Here is a 14567-nt window from a genome sequence, read left to right as displayed (position 1 = left end):
AATTCTACACATGATAATCCCACAATTTACCATGGAGCTATGAAAGGAGATAGCAAACACTTGTGCTTTGAACTACAATTTTACCATTTATTCCAGCCAGCGTTGCATCAGCCCTCTGGAACATTGGCCCTCATCATCCTGACCTTTTGTAAGGGCCTAAAGACCTTGCTCTGCAATTAGCTTGGGGCCCAAATACGAAGCATCAAAGTGGAGGTGGTTGATCAAGTAACAACAGATCCCACCTCCCCCTGCCCCTCCCCATCTGTCACTGGATTAGTGTGTGTGTGTGTGCGCGTGCGCGATTGTAAGCCACCCAGTGTTACCCTGTGGTAAGAGGGCAGCCAATAAATTTTATAAATAAATAATAAATCAATAAAGCTACTCTAAACCTCTTATAGTATTTTGTTTCCTTTCTCACTAGATGCCAAGGTGACATATCTCCATTCTTACTTCTACTGAAGCAACGTTTCACAATGGCTACGTTCACACATCATAATACGTCATAATGTAGTTTCTTTTTTCTGATCCCAGCAACTCTGGATCTATAATCTATGGCATATGACTTTGTGGGTCATGTGAATCCAGTCAATGCTAGCTTATTAAAAACATGATTAGAATATGGGTTAATGTAATATAGCAAGATGCTAGATATTTATTTATATTATGACTTACTGGATCCGAGTTTCTTCCTTCCTTCAAATTCCAAAATCGGGAAAGAGCCTCACCCCATGCATACGCGTTTGTGCTGAAACTGATATAAAACTGCACTGAATAAAATGCTAATCATTTTTCATACTAATTTAAACATACCTTTTCTAGTTATTCCAGTCATCACATGCTTCCAAAAAGTCCCTCAAGTACGTTACGTATGGCTTATATGATGCCTGCCACAAGTTCATTTAAAATTACACCTATTTCTTCATAACTCTTAATAATTATAAATGTGGGGTTTAATTAGGATTTGGATGTCTTCTGTATCTTTCTGATAGCTATCCTCTGAAGTTATTCAACTAATTTTTAAAATTGACACGAAACCTATGCTTATTCATTGATCGATTCTCCATTCTTTCCTGAAAAGCCTGATTCCTCTCTTCTAGCTACTATGGAAAAAAAAAAAATAAACAGTCATTCTCAACCTTTAAAGAACTTTATAGCACCAACATTCTTATTTCCTGTTAAAGGAACATCATTGTGCTGGGTGAGGGCAAAGAATCAAACAATAGTTCACTGAATCAACCATTTTTGATGGCCTGAAACTTCACCTAATCCTTTTTGGGATGTCAGTGGGCTGCTGCTGGTGGTGAGGTAGCTATTACAAATGGATGGAGACCTCATTTTTTAGCTTTGGGGTTTGTAGTAGAATCAATTTTTTAAAATAAATTATTGGGCCTATTTCAAATTTTATCTTTAAAATGTCTAGTACAAACAAGAAGTACATCCAGAATTAAATGATTCAATACTCATAAAAGAAGTCAACAGTAAGCGGCACCGATCCATTCAGTGTGTCTGTTCATTCGTGTGACATGTGAACCAGATCTATAACTGGATATTTGTGGTGAATTGGAGGAATCTCATCTGAAGGAAGAAGGAGTGCCACTTGTGCCTCAAGAATCCTCTCCAAGGCAATGAGTGACAAAGCCAAACAGATTTCATATCTCTCCTTGCTGCTCTTGGGCAAAATGGAATATGGAAAAAACATACTTTAATACTGATACTGCTAAGGGCGACTTAAGGCTGCCTCATCCATAAGACGAAACCAAAGTTATATAGTAAATACATGATGGGGGGGGGGAAGGTTGTCAGGACATGTTTGTGCCATCATTAAATGCAAATAGGAAATGCTGAAGAGTTTTTTTAATTAAGTTTAAATAAAATTAAATAAGACTAACAGATTGCAAGAATGTATATTAGGATCGATGCATGATGGTCTTGCAGTGGTTAGAATACAGTATTGCAGGCTAATTCTACTGACTGCCGATTGCCAGTAGTTTGGCAGTTCAAATCTCACCAGGTCTCAAGGTTGACTCAGCCTTCCATCCTTCCGAGGTGGGTAAAATGAGGATCCAGATTACCGGGGGCCATATGCTGACTCTGTAAACTGCTTAGACAGGGCTATAAAGCACTGTGAAGCAGTATATAAGTCTAAGTGCTATTGCTATTTACCAACTAGGATTGAGGTCCTATTATTTGAACAGAGTACAGCTTTAATAAAAACTATCATGAGTGCATATTACTAAAAACTGCTTTCTTGTAATTATAATTTTTTTAAAACTGTTCTCAGAAGGGGAGGAAACAAATCTTCAAAAACCACCTTAATCATCATCTCCTATTTCCTGACCTTATTGAAAAACCAGTTTAATATTTCAATTGCCTAATTAACGAGCTTTTGGCCTGCTCTTTATTCACTCACTTAAGGCATATTTACTAATTCTTTAAGCAGCTGCATGAATAAGTCAGCCTCTATCCTCAGTCTTACAATCTAAAGACATAAACTAAAAGTAAGAGGATTGGAAGTGAGAAAGCCTAGTCTAAGCTAATATAGACACAAGTTCTTGATCACAAAATAATTCTGCAGATCATAGAGCACAATAGAAAGCTTGGTTCTTGTATGTAAGAGACAGCTTACCTCCCCATCATGGTTTTACTAGTGCTCACACTGCATTTCTTGGTATTAACTGAGTTAATGTCACTGTTTCACTCTTGACATCAAAGAATGTACAGGTAGTCGTCGACTTATGACCATAATTAAGCCCAAAATTGAGCCCAAAATTGAGCCCATACATACATACAAAATGTCCAGGTGTCTTTTCATAGTATATATGAAGGTGCTTCACCTGTTTACTTACCATTATAGAGGGTATAGAAATTTCTTCAGCTCTTTCTAGCAAAACTCGGAACATCTCAAGCTAAGGAAAATCAATTATCACTATCCTTCCTTGCTCATCTGCTTCTGAAGGAAACAGTAAATGATTGCACCATTTTTAACTCTTTCTTACCATTATGAATTATAGCAAAAAGTAGAAAACAATGCTTCAGTACCAAATCTTTTTGCAGCAGGCACCACAATGTTCTTTTCCTCTAGGTGATCACCCTTCAGATTGGTAATAGGAATTAGAGACATGGCAGTGTGTTTTTCACCCTTACCCATCATTGTCCTACTGGTTTCTTTTATTTCTTTGATTTATTTTTATTTTTTTTGTACAAGCTGTGCTTAGCACTGCTAGCTTCATAAAGTAAAATGTCTTCTTGTTCTTTGCAAGTAATTTCTCTTGATGGCCTTTTAAAATTACTTTCACTCTATTGAATTCTGTGTTCCCCAGTAACCTTCTCTGAAATCCTATGAGGGAGTAGCAAGAGTTACAATCAAGAGGAAAGCTTCTTACTCAAGCAAGTTTTGAAGCTATTGGGCTTACTCCAACTGAGTCAAAATGTCATCTGCCCATCTTGGAAAATGAAAATGTTTGTTCCTATTGCTGATACTCTTTCTGCATTCTGTTGCCTCTGTTTTAAATCACTGCCAATTCAAAGGAGTGGATGGTGCTAGAAGGAGAGGAAAATTACACCTCATTACCAACACAGCTAAGGACAATTTAAACCTATCTCAATCAGGGCTGGGGACAAGATAAAAGCAACGTTATAGAGACACAATAGAGAAATATCACCAGGAGATATCTGTACATGTTAGGTGTAACCAGGGAAAGGTCTTACGTTGACTTTTTTAAACCCTTAATGACAAACATAAGAATACCATACTGAATTATGAAGCCAGCAGCTGGAGCTACTACAGCTTATACAAATGCCATGAACTGGCCTGCTATAATAGAAATGTTTTAGAAAAACACAAGGTTTGCCTGTACTGCACCCACTGTGAGGAAAAGAACAATGAGCTAGATGTTTGCACTTTGCTGTCACCATCATCAACACACCCACTTGAATGTGAAAACAAATACATTCTCATATAGGGGAGGATGAAAATCTGGCAGCAAGTGTCTGGAAGAATGCCTGGGCACCAAAAATCTGTGTATTATGCAGAGAAAGAAACCATTCTGATTCCCCGGGTTTAGCAACAGAACTGGATTTTGCCCCCAGATAGCTTTTTTCCTAACCTAACTGGAAAATTTTAGATTGTGTGATTGCAACACATCTGAAGGGCATCCTATAAGGGATACTTGCCTTATGTCACTCTTGTACCTCTATTTTTCTCAGTCACAGATCCCATTAACTGTTGCTCAAAATCTGTGGTGCTAACCATACGATGCTGCCTTTGTCCCATCCTACTTAGCCTATAGTTTCATGCTTATATTATTGTGCTAAAGGGGTACTTTTGATTGTTCCCCATCTTCTCTTCTGTGTGCAGGATTTTTGGCACTTTAATGGCAGCCACAGTGATAGCAATAGCACTAAAACTTATAGATCACTTTATAGTGCTTTACAGCACCATCTGAGCCGTTTACAGTCAGTCTATTGCCCGCAACAAGCTGGGTCTTCATTCTACCAACCTTGGAGGATGGAAGGCTGAGTCAACCTTGAGCCAGTGAGGATTGAACTGCTGGCAGTTGGCAGAGTTAGTCTGCAATACGGCGATACTGCATTCTAACCACTGCCTCAGCATAAACCTTTCCCTGTTTACACCACAGTAATGAGATATTAATGGCTGAGTTTTGCTCCCTCTGCGGAACAGAACAATTTAGAGAGCCAGTTTGGTTAAGGAATAAGGCCAGAAACAAGGAGACTATGAGTTCTAATCCTGTCTTAGATATGAAGCCAGCTGGATGACCTTGGGCCAGTCACACTCTCTCAGGCCTAGAAAAAGATAAGGGCAAATCACTTCTAAAAAACCTTGCCTAGAAAACTGCAGGGACTAATCTGGGCAGTGACCAGGAATTCAAAACTGACTTGAAGGAGCACACACAGAACAAATTACATTTTGTGTTGTCTTACAAACTCAGGAAAAATATATTAAAGCAGCTAAATGAATGAGCCCTCAATGTTTCTCTGAAAAAAACCAGATTATTCTGTTCCTTTACCATCCAGAGTAAAGTATACATTTCAAAGTTATAAATGTTCCAAGAGAAAAATTCAGCTTGATTTATTTTATAAATAAAAATACGCTTTTATCAGAGCTATTTTGAACTTCCCATATGCAACCATCCAAAACTAGAAATTACTTCTACATGAAGTTTGCAGTAAATTACTCTTGGGATTACAATCAACTTTCCTATGCCACATCCTCTCAAGCATTAAAGTGCTCCTTTACAAACCTTTCAGACTAAATTTCAGGATACTGAAAGTAGAAGCTGCAACTAGTCAAGTCCTCATATCATACAACAATTATATAAAGACTTTTCAATTCATTATTTTCTGAAAAATAACCACACGTTTCCCACAAGAATCCTATCTGAAGCTTGGCATAAACAAGTGAGAAAGCTAGACATAATAGGTAAGATGATCAAAATGAGCTGTTTTAATCTACAAATTAATGTGTACTGCTGAGCCGGTGCTGGCAGACTAAAGAAAATTAATGAATTATCTCTACAAAATACATTTCCATTTTAGGGATATAAATATTTCACAGCTCTATTTAATATCTGAAATTTTAATTTGGGAATTGAAATCCAACAATTATGGAGGATGTCAGATTAATGAAGTCTGCAGTTTAAGACCAAAGTGTCATAAATCATCCCTTCTAAACCATAATTTGTGCATTTTTAATTTGTTTTCATGGCAATATCCTCACCTCAACCGCTGATCTCAAGCCTGACTGCGCTTCAGGTGCTGCCTATAGCTTCTTGACTCAGAATGCAGAGTGTATGTAAAGCTTACCTTTGGAAACCAAACTCTGCAATTAGCAAAGGCATTATTAGTTGCCTACCAATTTAAGTATTAAGGATTCATTCAACCTGTAACTAGCAGAGCTACAAATTGCAGCTTTGGGGTTCTGCTGGATATTTCAAATTTTATATATAAGCTTCCCTAGGATTATGACACTGGTGCAATCGGTTGACAAATTAAGTGGAAATGTAAATATGAGCAGCTGCTCACACAGAAACTAGCCTCTCCCCTCCCCCCCCAAAAGAGAATTGTATTAATGCATGAACATCCGCAGATAGAATTCACTAAAAGCCTGGTGCTGGGAGTGAACCAGAAACAATGCAAGTGTGGCACTTACTTTTTATTCATTTCAACAGTTTTTAAAGAAAAAAAGAGATAAGTAAGCACAATAACCTAGAATAAAATATACTTCTTAAACTATGGTTAATCATTGCATGTACAATTCTTCCCTCCAGTGGGCTTCACGTTCCCTCCGAATGTAATCATAAGCTATTTCATTTGCAACTAAACATCATGCTAAGTCAAAGCAGACATGTTTTAATACAGTGTATGAATTAACTATTATGTCCAAACCTTAACCAGGACAACTATAACTTAGTCAATTTCATCCTTGTCCACAATCCTGGCTTTTTATCCCCACAGTGCTCTCCAACACTGGCCGGGAGTTATGAAGTTTATATTCGAACATAGTTGGAAAACACCAAATTGAGGATCGCTACTTTAAATAAACAACAGCCCTAAATTCAGAACAGGCAGTTGAAAACAGAATTGAAATCTTCAGATTTCATGATATGAAAAAAAGATTGAGAATGCCATTTATCTGGGCTAATTCACACAGCACTGTCTTACACTGAAGTTTGAATTGAGCTCTCCCAGTAGGAAGGAGAGAGATCCACAATCATTAAACTAAGGAATAATAAAAATCTGAATAAATGAATGTAATCTCGGTCTGCCTTTTCTAGCAACTCTTTCAGTGCCATAACTGTTAAAAAAAGAATTTCCCGATTGTCACTTCTGATGATAGGGCTTTCTAGACAAAGAATTTCTATTACATTAATATTTTGGAAAATAATATTTGTGTAGGCATCATTGTCCTTTTTGCATGTTGAACGTGAATGTCAAGTTTCATACTTAAGACCTTTATTGTTCAAGTTTTGTATTTTGACTTGTACACAGGACCAAACTATTTACAAACTGGTCCAATGTATTGTGACCTTGATCTTTTCATGCTGCTCAGGCCCCTCTCCCAAGAAATTCAGTAGTCAACAATAGTAAACACTGCACGAGCAGTGCAATTTCCCATTCACTTTGGCAAGAAACAAGAGTGTTAAACTTGGACAGTGAAAAAACTTTTCAAAAATCAATTCTTTCAGAAAAAAAGGGGGCCAGAAATCCACCTTACCAGCTCTCCATCAGTACTATACACGCACATACGTGTGACCTTGCTACCAGCCACTTAAAAAAATCCCCACTTCAACCTAGCAACTATGTTCTTACATTAGTTACGTTTCTGGATAGATTACAAAGACTTTATTAACTACAAAAGTACTACTGAACAATAATTACACTGTATATAACCAAAGAATGGAAAAAACACAGCTAGGCACTCTGTCAAAACTGGTGACAGCACATACAACTCTTCACAAAGTTACACAAAGTAAGTTTCACAATGAAGAAGTAGGTATACATACAACCTATTCAACCAATACAGTGAGGTCCTGCAGACCTAGAAGCAGGTATCATTTTTTTCATGAGAATGAAATAAAGTGAAAATCAAACAATTCTTCATGCCTTCATGGATACACCTATATAGTTTTCTTGACAATTTTAGGAAGTACTTTTGCTTCTGCCTTCTTCAGAGTATGTCTTCAATTTCCCAGTATAGTCAACAACTGTAGGATTTGTGTGTGTGTGTGTGATGATCTCTCATCTAAGCACCTTCAACCCTGATTAACCTTTTGAAAACAAAGTTATCCAGTTACTGTCCCATTGCAAAGGTGTCAGCATAAACAAATGATTCAAACCATAAAGACTTTTTTTTTTAAATAGACAGAAATGACAGACCCCTGCAAAATACTGTTAAGAACCCACAAAGGAAATAAGATTCTGTCTTAATCTTTGCCTTTTTGGCAAAATATCTTCTACCCTGTGCTCAATCTTAACCGATTAATACCATTGTGCAGAAGAATGCAGTCAAAAGAAAAAAATCCATAAAGCTCCATCAAATATTTCAGCTATGTTCTGAAAACATAATATAAGCTTTGAAAAATAGAGCTGATCAGAAGCTTTACACAATTTGGAAAATGCTCTGTGTTCACCCTGCTAAGCAAAATTTAATAAGCAATAATTAGAAGCTAGTGATTAAAAACTTTTAAATTTTTTGAAGAGAAGGACGAGGGGTGACATGATAGCAGTGTTCCAATATCTCAGGGGCTGCCACAAAGAAGAGGGAGTCAAGCTATTCTCCAAAGCGCCTGATGGCAGGACAAGAAGCAATGGATGGAAAATAATCAAAGAGAGAAGCAACCTAGAACTAAGGAGAAATTTCCTGACAATCAGAACAATTAATCAGTGGAACAACCTGCCTCCAGAAGTTGTGAATGCTCCAACACTGCAAGTTTTTAAGAAAAAACTGGACAGCCATTTGTCTGAAATGGTATAGGGTTTCCTGCATGAGCAGGGGGTTGGACTAGATGACCTCCAAGATCCCTTCCAACGTAATAATAATAATAATAATAATAATAATAATAATAATAATTGTTTAATAATAAATAATTATTATTATAATAGTTATTGCACTGTTTCCTCTGTCAACAATACTGAATAACTCAGGACATGGCTATCAAACATCAAAAACATCTGCCAGACTATCCCATCTCTTTTACATGGATGATCTGAAGCTGTATGGAAAAACATCATCTGAAATAGAATCGCTGCTCAACACTGTCCATATATATAGCCAAGATATCGCTATGGAGTTTGGCTTGGACAAATGTGTCACACTTACTATCAAACAAGGAAAAATAGTGAAAACTGAAGGCATCAAGATGCCCCACGAAAATAACATTAAGAGTCTGGATGAGGATGATTACTAAAAATATTTGGGTATCCTTCAAGCTGACAACATCAAGCACACTGAAGTCAAGAAAAAGATTAGAGGTGAATACATCAAGAGAGTGAAGAAGATCTTAAAATCCAAACTCAATGGAGGAAATACCATAAAGGCAATCAACACCTGGGCAATTCCAGTCATTAGATACACAACTGGAATAGTGGACTGGACTCAAGCAGAACTAAAAGCAATGGATAGGAAGACCAGAAAAATAATGACAATGAATCATGCCCTTCATCCACATAGTGACATTGACAGACTTTATCTACCAAGGCAAATAGGTGGGCGTGGAATGCTACAAGTACATCAGATGGTTGAAGAAGAAAAAATGGCTTTGGAAGAATATCTGAAGAACAATGATGAAGATGCACTGAAATTAGTATATCAGGAAGGCTTACTGACTACTGGAGAGACCAAACTGGCCTACAAGAAAGACCAAATGAAGAACAGAATAGAGGCATGGGAAGACAAAGCACTACATGGCCAATACATTTAAAAAAAATAGCTGGAAAAGCAGATAATAACAAGACCTGGCAATGGCTAAGAGCAGGAAAATTGAAGGAGACCGAGGGCCTAATTCTGGCTGCACAAGACCAAGCCTTAAGGACAAATGCATATAAAGTCAAAATTGAGAAGACAGCAACAGACAGTAAGTGCCGCCTATGCAAAGAAGCTGAAGAAACAGTGGACCACCTGGTAAGCTGTTGCAAGAAGATTGCACAGACTGATTACAAGCAGCGGCATGACAAAGTAGCAACAATGGTGCATTGGAAGATCTGCAAGAAATATCATTTGCCTATAAGCAGCAGCTGGTGGGATCATAAAATAGAGAAAGTCATAGAAAATTATAAAATTAAGCTGCTCTGGGACTTCAGAATTCAAACAGCCAAGCACCTGCAGCATAACACCCCAGACTTAACAATTGTCGATAAGAAAGACAAAAAAGTCTGGATAGTGGACGTGGCAGTGCCTGGAGACAGCAGAATAGACAGAAAGAACTGGAGAAGATAACAAAATACAAAGACCTACAAATAGAAATAGAAAGACTGTGGCAAAAGCAAGCAAGGGTAGTACCAATAGTAATAGGCTCCTTGGGTGAAATCCCAAAACAAGTGGAGCACCACTTGAACACCATTGGCATTGACAAATTCGCTATTAGTCAATTGCAAAAGGTGGCCTTACTAGGAACTGCTTCCATCCTGCAACGATATCTGTAATACCATCAAACATCCACATCTGCCTATCCCAGGTCCTGGGTAAGGACTCGATAGGTAGACAAAATGCCAAATCCAGTCTGAACATCTGGCTGACTGTGCAATGATCCATAATCGCACAGTCAGCCAGATGTTCAGACTGGATTTGGCATTTTTGTCTATCTATCGAGTCCTTACCAAGGACCTGGGATAGACAGATGTGGATGTTTGATGGTATTATAGATATCTTCATAGGATGGAAGCAGTTCCTAGTAAGACCGCCTTTTACAATTGATTAAGGACGAATTTGTCAATGCCAATGGTGTTCAAGTGGTGCTCTAGTTGTTTTGGGATTGCACCCAAGGCATTTATTACTATTGGTACTACCCTTGCTTGCCTTTGCTACAGACATTTTATTTCTATTTGTAGGTCTTTGTATTTTATTATCTTCTCCAGTTCTTTCTCGTTCATTCTGCGGTCTCCAGGCACTGCTATGTCCACTATCCAGACTTTTTTGTTTTTCTTATTGACAATTGTTAAGTCCGGGGTGTTAGGTGCTTGTCTGTTTGAATTCTAAAGTACCAGAGCAATTTAACTTTATCATTTTTATGACTTTCTCTATTTTATGATCCCACCAGCTGCTGCTTATAGGCAAATGATATTTCTTGCAGATTTTCCAGTGCACCATTGTTGCTACTTTGTCATGCCGCTGCTTGTAGTCAGTTTACCAGGTGGTCCACTGTTTCTTCTGCTTCTTTGCATAGGTGGCACCTACTGTCTGTTGCTGTCTTTTCAATTTTGACTTTGTATGCATTTGTCCTTAAGGCTTGATCTTGTGCAGCCAGAATTAGTCCCTTGATCTCTTTCTTCAACTTTCCTATTCTTAACCATTGCCAGGTCTTGTTATTATCTGCTTTCCAGCTATTTCTTTAATATACTGGCCATGTAGTGCTTTGTCTTCCCATGCCTCCATTCTGTTCATTTCGTCTTTGTTGTAGGCCAGTTTGGTCTCTCCATTTTTTCTTCTTCAACCATCTGATGTACTTGCAACATTCCACATCCACTTATTTGCCTTGGTAGATAGAGTCTGTCAATGTCACTGTGTGGATGAAGGGCATGATTCATTATTTTTCTGGTCTTCTTATCTATTGCTTTTAGTTCTGCTTGAGTCCAGTCCACTATTCCAGCTGTGTATCTAATGACTGGAATTTCCCAGGTGTTGATTGCCTTCATGGTATTGCTTCCATTGAGTTTGGACTTTAACATCTTCATTCTCCTAATGTATTCAACTCTAATATTTTTCTTTACTTCAGTGTGCTTGATGTTGTCACCTTGAAGGATACCCAAGTAATCTTCCTCATCTAGACTCTTAATGTTATTTTCATGGGGCATCTTGATTCCTTCAGTTTTCACTATTTTTCCTTGTTTGATAATAAGTGTGGCACATTTATCCAAGTCAAATTCCATTGCAATCTCTTGGTTAGATATACGGATAGTGTTGAGCAGCAATTCTATTTCAGATGATTTTTTTCTATATAACTTCAGATCATCCATGTAAAGGAGGTGGGATAGTGTGGCAGATGTTTTTGATGTTTGATAGCCATGTCCTGAGTTATTCAGTATTGTTGACAGAGAAAATAGTGCAATAACAAATAGTAGTGGTGATAATGAATCTCCTTGAAATATTCCTCTCTTGATATTAACCTCTCCCAGTCTCTCACCATTGACCTGCAACTGTCTCTTCCATTGTGTCATCGATCTTTGCACAAACTTTCTGATGTTTCTACTGACTTGTTATTTCTAGGCACTTGATTATCCAGTTATTGGCAGAGAGTCGAATGCCTTTTTCTAGTCAATCCATGCCACATTCAGGTTGATCTTCCTTCTCTTGCAGTTTTCCAAGATCATGTTGTCTATTAGGAGTTGATCTTTTGTTCCTCTGCTATTGGAGTGGTTTCCTTTCTGCTCACGTGGAAAGAGATTGAACGGTCACTAATTGAATGGTTATAAGTGAAGGACAACTGTATAGATCTCAGTAGTTCAGAATTCCCTTAGTCAACGTTGGTTAGTTGTTTGTCTTGTTTGGACTAGAATAATCTGTTCATCTCTAGGCTGATTCGTGAAAAACAGAAGGCTGCTACTGAAACAAGAAAGTTCAATGTGCAGAATTCAGCGCTAAAATTCTGGTTCATGTAATATGACTTCACCTTTTCAAACTGATCCCAAAAGAATTATAAACAAACAAACAAACAAACAAATAAATAATACTTTTTATTTATTTGACTCCAATGCCAATCTGTAATAACACTATAAATTAAGATTTGAGAAAACACGTCTCTGGTAATCTTAATACATAGATTAGATAGTATGGGACAGTATAAAGGACACATTTTTATCACCTGGACATTTTGATTGTTTTTCTGTTTTTGTGCACTATTAAAATAAACCTATCATTAAAATTATAGACTGATCATTTCTTAGTCAGTGGGCAAACGTAAAAAATCAGCAGGGGATCAATAATTTTTCCCCTCGCTGTATACATTATGTTTGACATAATTTTGGATGTTGTCAATTTTTGTTCTAGTATTAGAGGAAAACAAACTTTCCTACAGCTGCTTATAAATATAAGTAAAGGCACTTTGTTCATGACATACTTTTCTTAAGAGCATGTAACACATAAAATAGCAATGTTTTGACTTTACTGCTTTTCAAAGAAACCCCCCAAATAAACCAATATCCACCCTAAGAGTAACCAGTCACCCTCAGGGACAAATTATTTTCCCCCACATGTATTACAAAGTAATAGTTCATAGCAAATTAAATTTAGCGTAGTATTGCTTCATGCTCCTTTCTCTCTATTTTCGCTTCCCTTTTGACAATTGCTTCCACTCTGGTTGCTGAATCTTTATTCAGAATTTCTTTGCTTACTATCAGTTTGGGAAAATTAGACTGCAATGGCTGGGTGCCTTCAATTCACTGCCCAACCTTTTATCAATTCAGCAAATCAAAATTTAAAAACATGAATGTCAAGATCCACAATATCTATTCAGTTCACTATATATGGAAACCCAAACTCCCAAGTTCTGGCTTAAATAAAATCATATACCTTTGTAGAATTATTAAAGACTTGTTTTTGTTCTCATCTTCATCTAGTCAATCTAGTGTTTTAATGAGCATCTATTCAAAGTTAAACCAAATCAGAGTGTGTAAAATCCTCTCTTCATAGCTTAGTCCTATCAGGTAGTCCTCAACTTATAACCACCCATTCTGTAATTGTTCTAACTTACCATACAATGGCATTGAAAAAGTTACATATGACTAGTCCTCGCACTTATGACCATTGCAACATCCAAAGAGTTACATGATCAAAATGTAGGCACTTGGCAACTGGCATGTATTTACAATGGTTGCAGCATCATGGGGTCATGTGACCGACACTTGTGACCTTCCAACAAGCAATGTTAATTCACTTAACCACATGATTCGCTTAACAACTGTGGCAAAAAATTGGACACTATTCACTTATTTTATTTATTTTATATTTATATTTCCTATTTCTAAACTGCCCATCTACCTCAAAGGGGGGGGGGCTCTTAACAACTGCCTTGCTTAGCAACGAAAAGTCTGGGCCAAGTTGTGATCATATGTCGAGGACTACCTGCATGCACAGATCTACAAGCTGAAGATACATTCTGAAATGTATCTTCCTTTTGGGACTGCATCTTTTTAGATCACTTTTGAATTAATTCCAATTTAGTTTTTGTTCTAGCCCCACCAACCACCTTTAAATAATATAGTCTTCAGCTTTTTAAAAAGTTGTACATAGTTTGATTATACTGATAAATGTTTAATATGATACTTCTTTATGATCTACTGTGCATCCATCATTATCAGGGAGAAAAAGACAAGAATCAATAGTCCAAAACTTTTTGAACGACAACATTCTTTTTTCCATTCCTTTATCTTTTATAATTTTTCTAATTAAAGAAAACTTATCTATTAGGATCTTCAATATTAAAAGTCACAAAAGTGAATTCAGTTTCATTCTGAAGCACCCTGAATATTTTCAGATGCAGTGTTCACATCAATTACCAACAAAGTTTTTAAAAGTTCATCTATCACACTGTAAATACTAGTGGTTCAACTGAATAACAACAATAATAATAATGATAATAATAATGATGATGATAATAATAATAATAATGATGATGATGATGATGTTGGAAGGGATCTGGGAGGTCATCTAGTGACTAGTCCAACCCCCTGCTCAGGCAGGAAACTCTATAGGCCTATGGCCCTATACCATTTCAGACAAATGGCTCTCCAATCTCTTCTTAAAAACTTCCAGTGTTGGAGTATTCACAGCTTCTGGAGGCAGGTTGTTCCATTGGTTAATTGTTCTAACTGTCAGGAAGTTTCTCCTTAGTTCT

General features: G+C 37.1%; 1 protein-coding gene across 10 annotated transcripts in view; it reads right to left on the bottom strand.

Annotated features, from left to right (window-relative positions):
* TEX2 (testis expressed 2) overlaps window positions 1-14567 on the bottom strand; it is a 102185-nt gene that overhangs the window by 58655 nt on the left and 28963 nt on the right. Inside the window, exon 3 of one of the 10 annotated variants that reach the window (XM_039326844.1) lies at window positions 673-751. The exons of the other annotated variants lie outside the window; for them this stretch is intronic. The gene's annotated coding sequence lies outside the window, so the exon portion shown is untranslated. The remainder of the gene's footprint in view (window positions 1-672; window positions 752-14567) is intronic. 10 annotated transcript variants of the gene reach the window in all.

Source organism: Crotalus tigris, unplaced genomic scaffold (genome assembly GCF_016545835.1).
Source record: "Crotalus tigris isolate CLP2741 ecotype Arizona unplaced genomic scaffold, ASM1654583v1 scf7180000024345.2110221, whole genome shotgun sequence".
Classification (NCBI taxonomy): domain Eukaryota; kingdom Metazoa; phylum Chordata; class Lepidosauria; order Squamata; family Viperidae; genus Crotalus; species Crotalus tigris.
The sequence above is the reverse complement of the archived record's forward strand: the minus strand, read 5'-3'. Positions and strand labels throughout refer to the sequence as shown.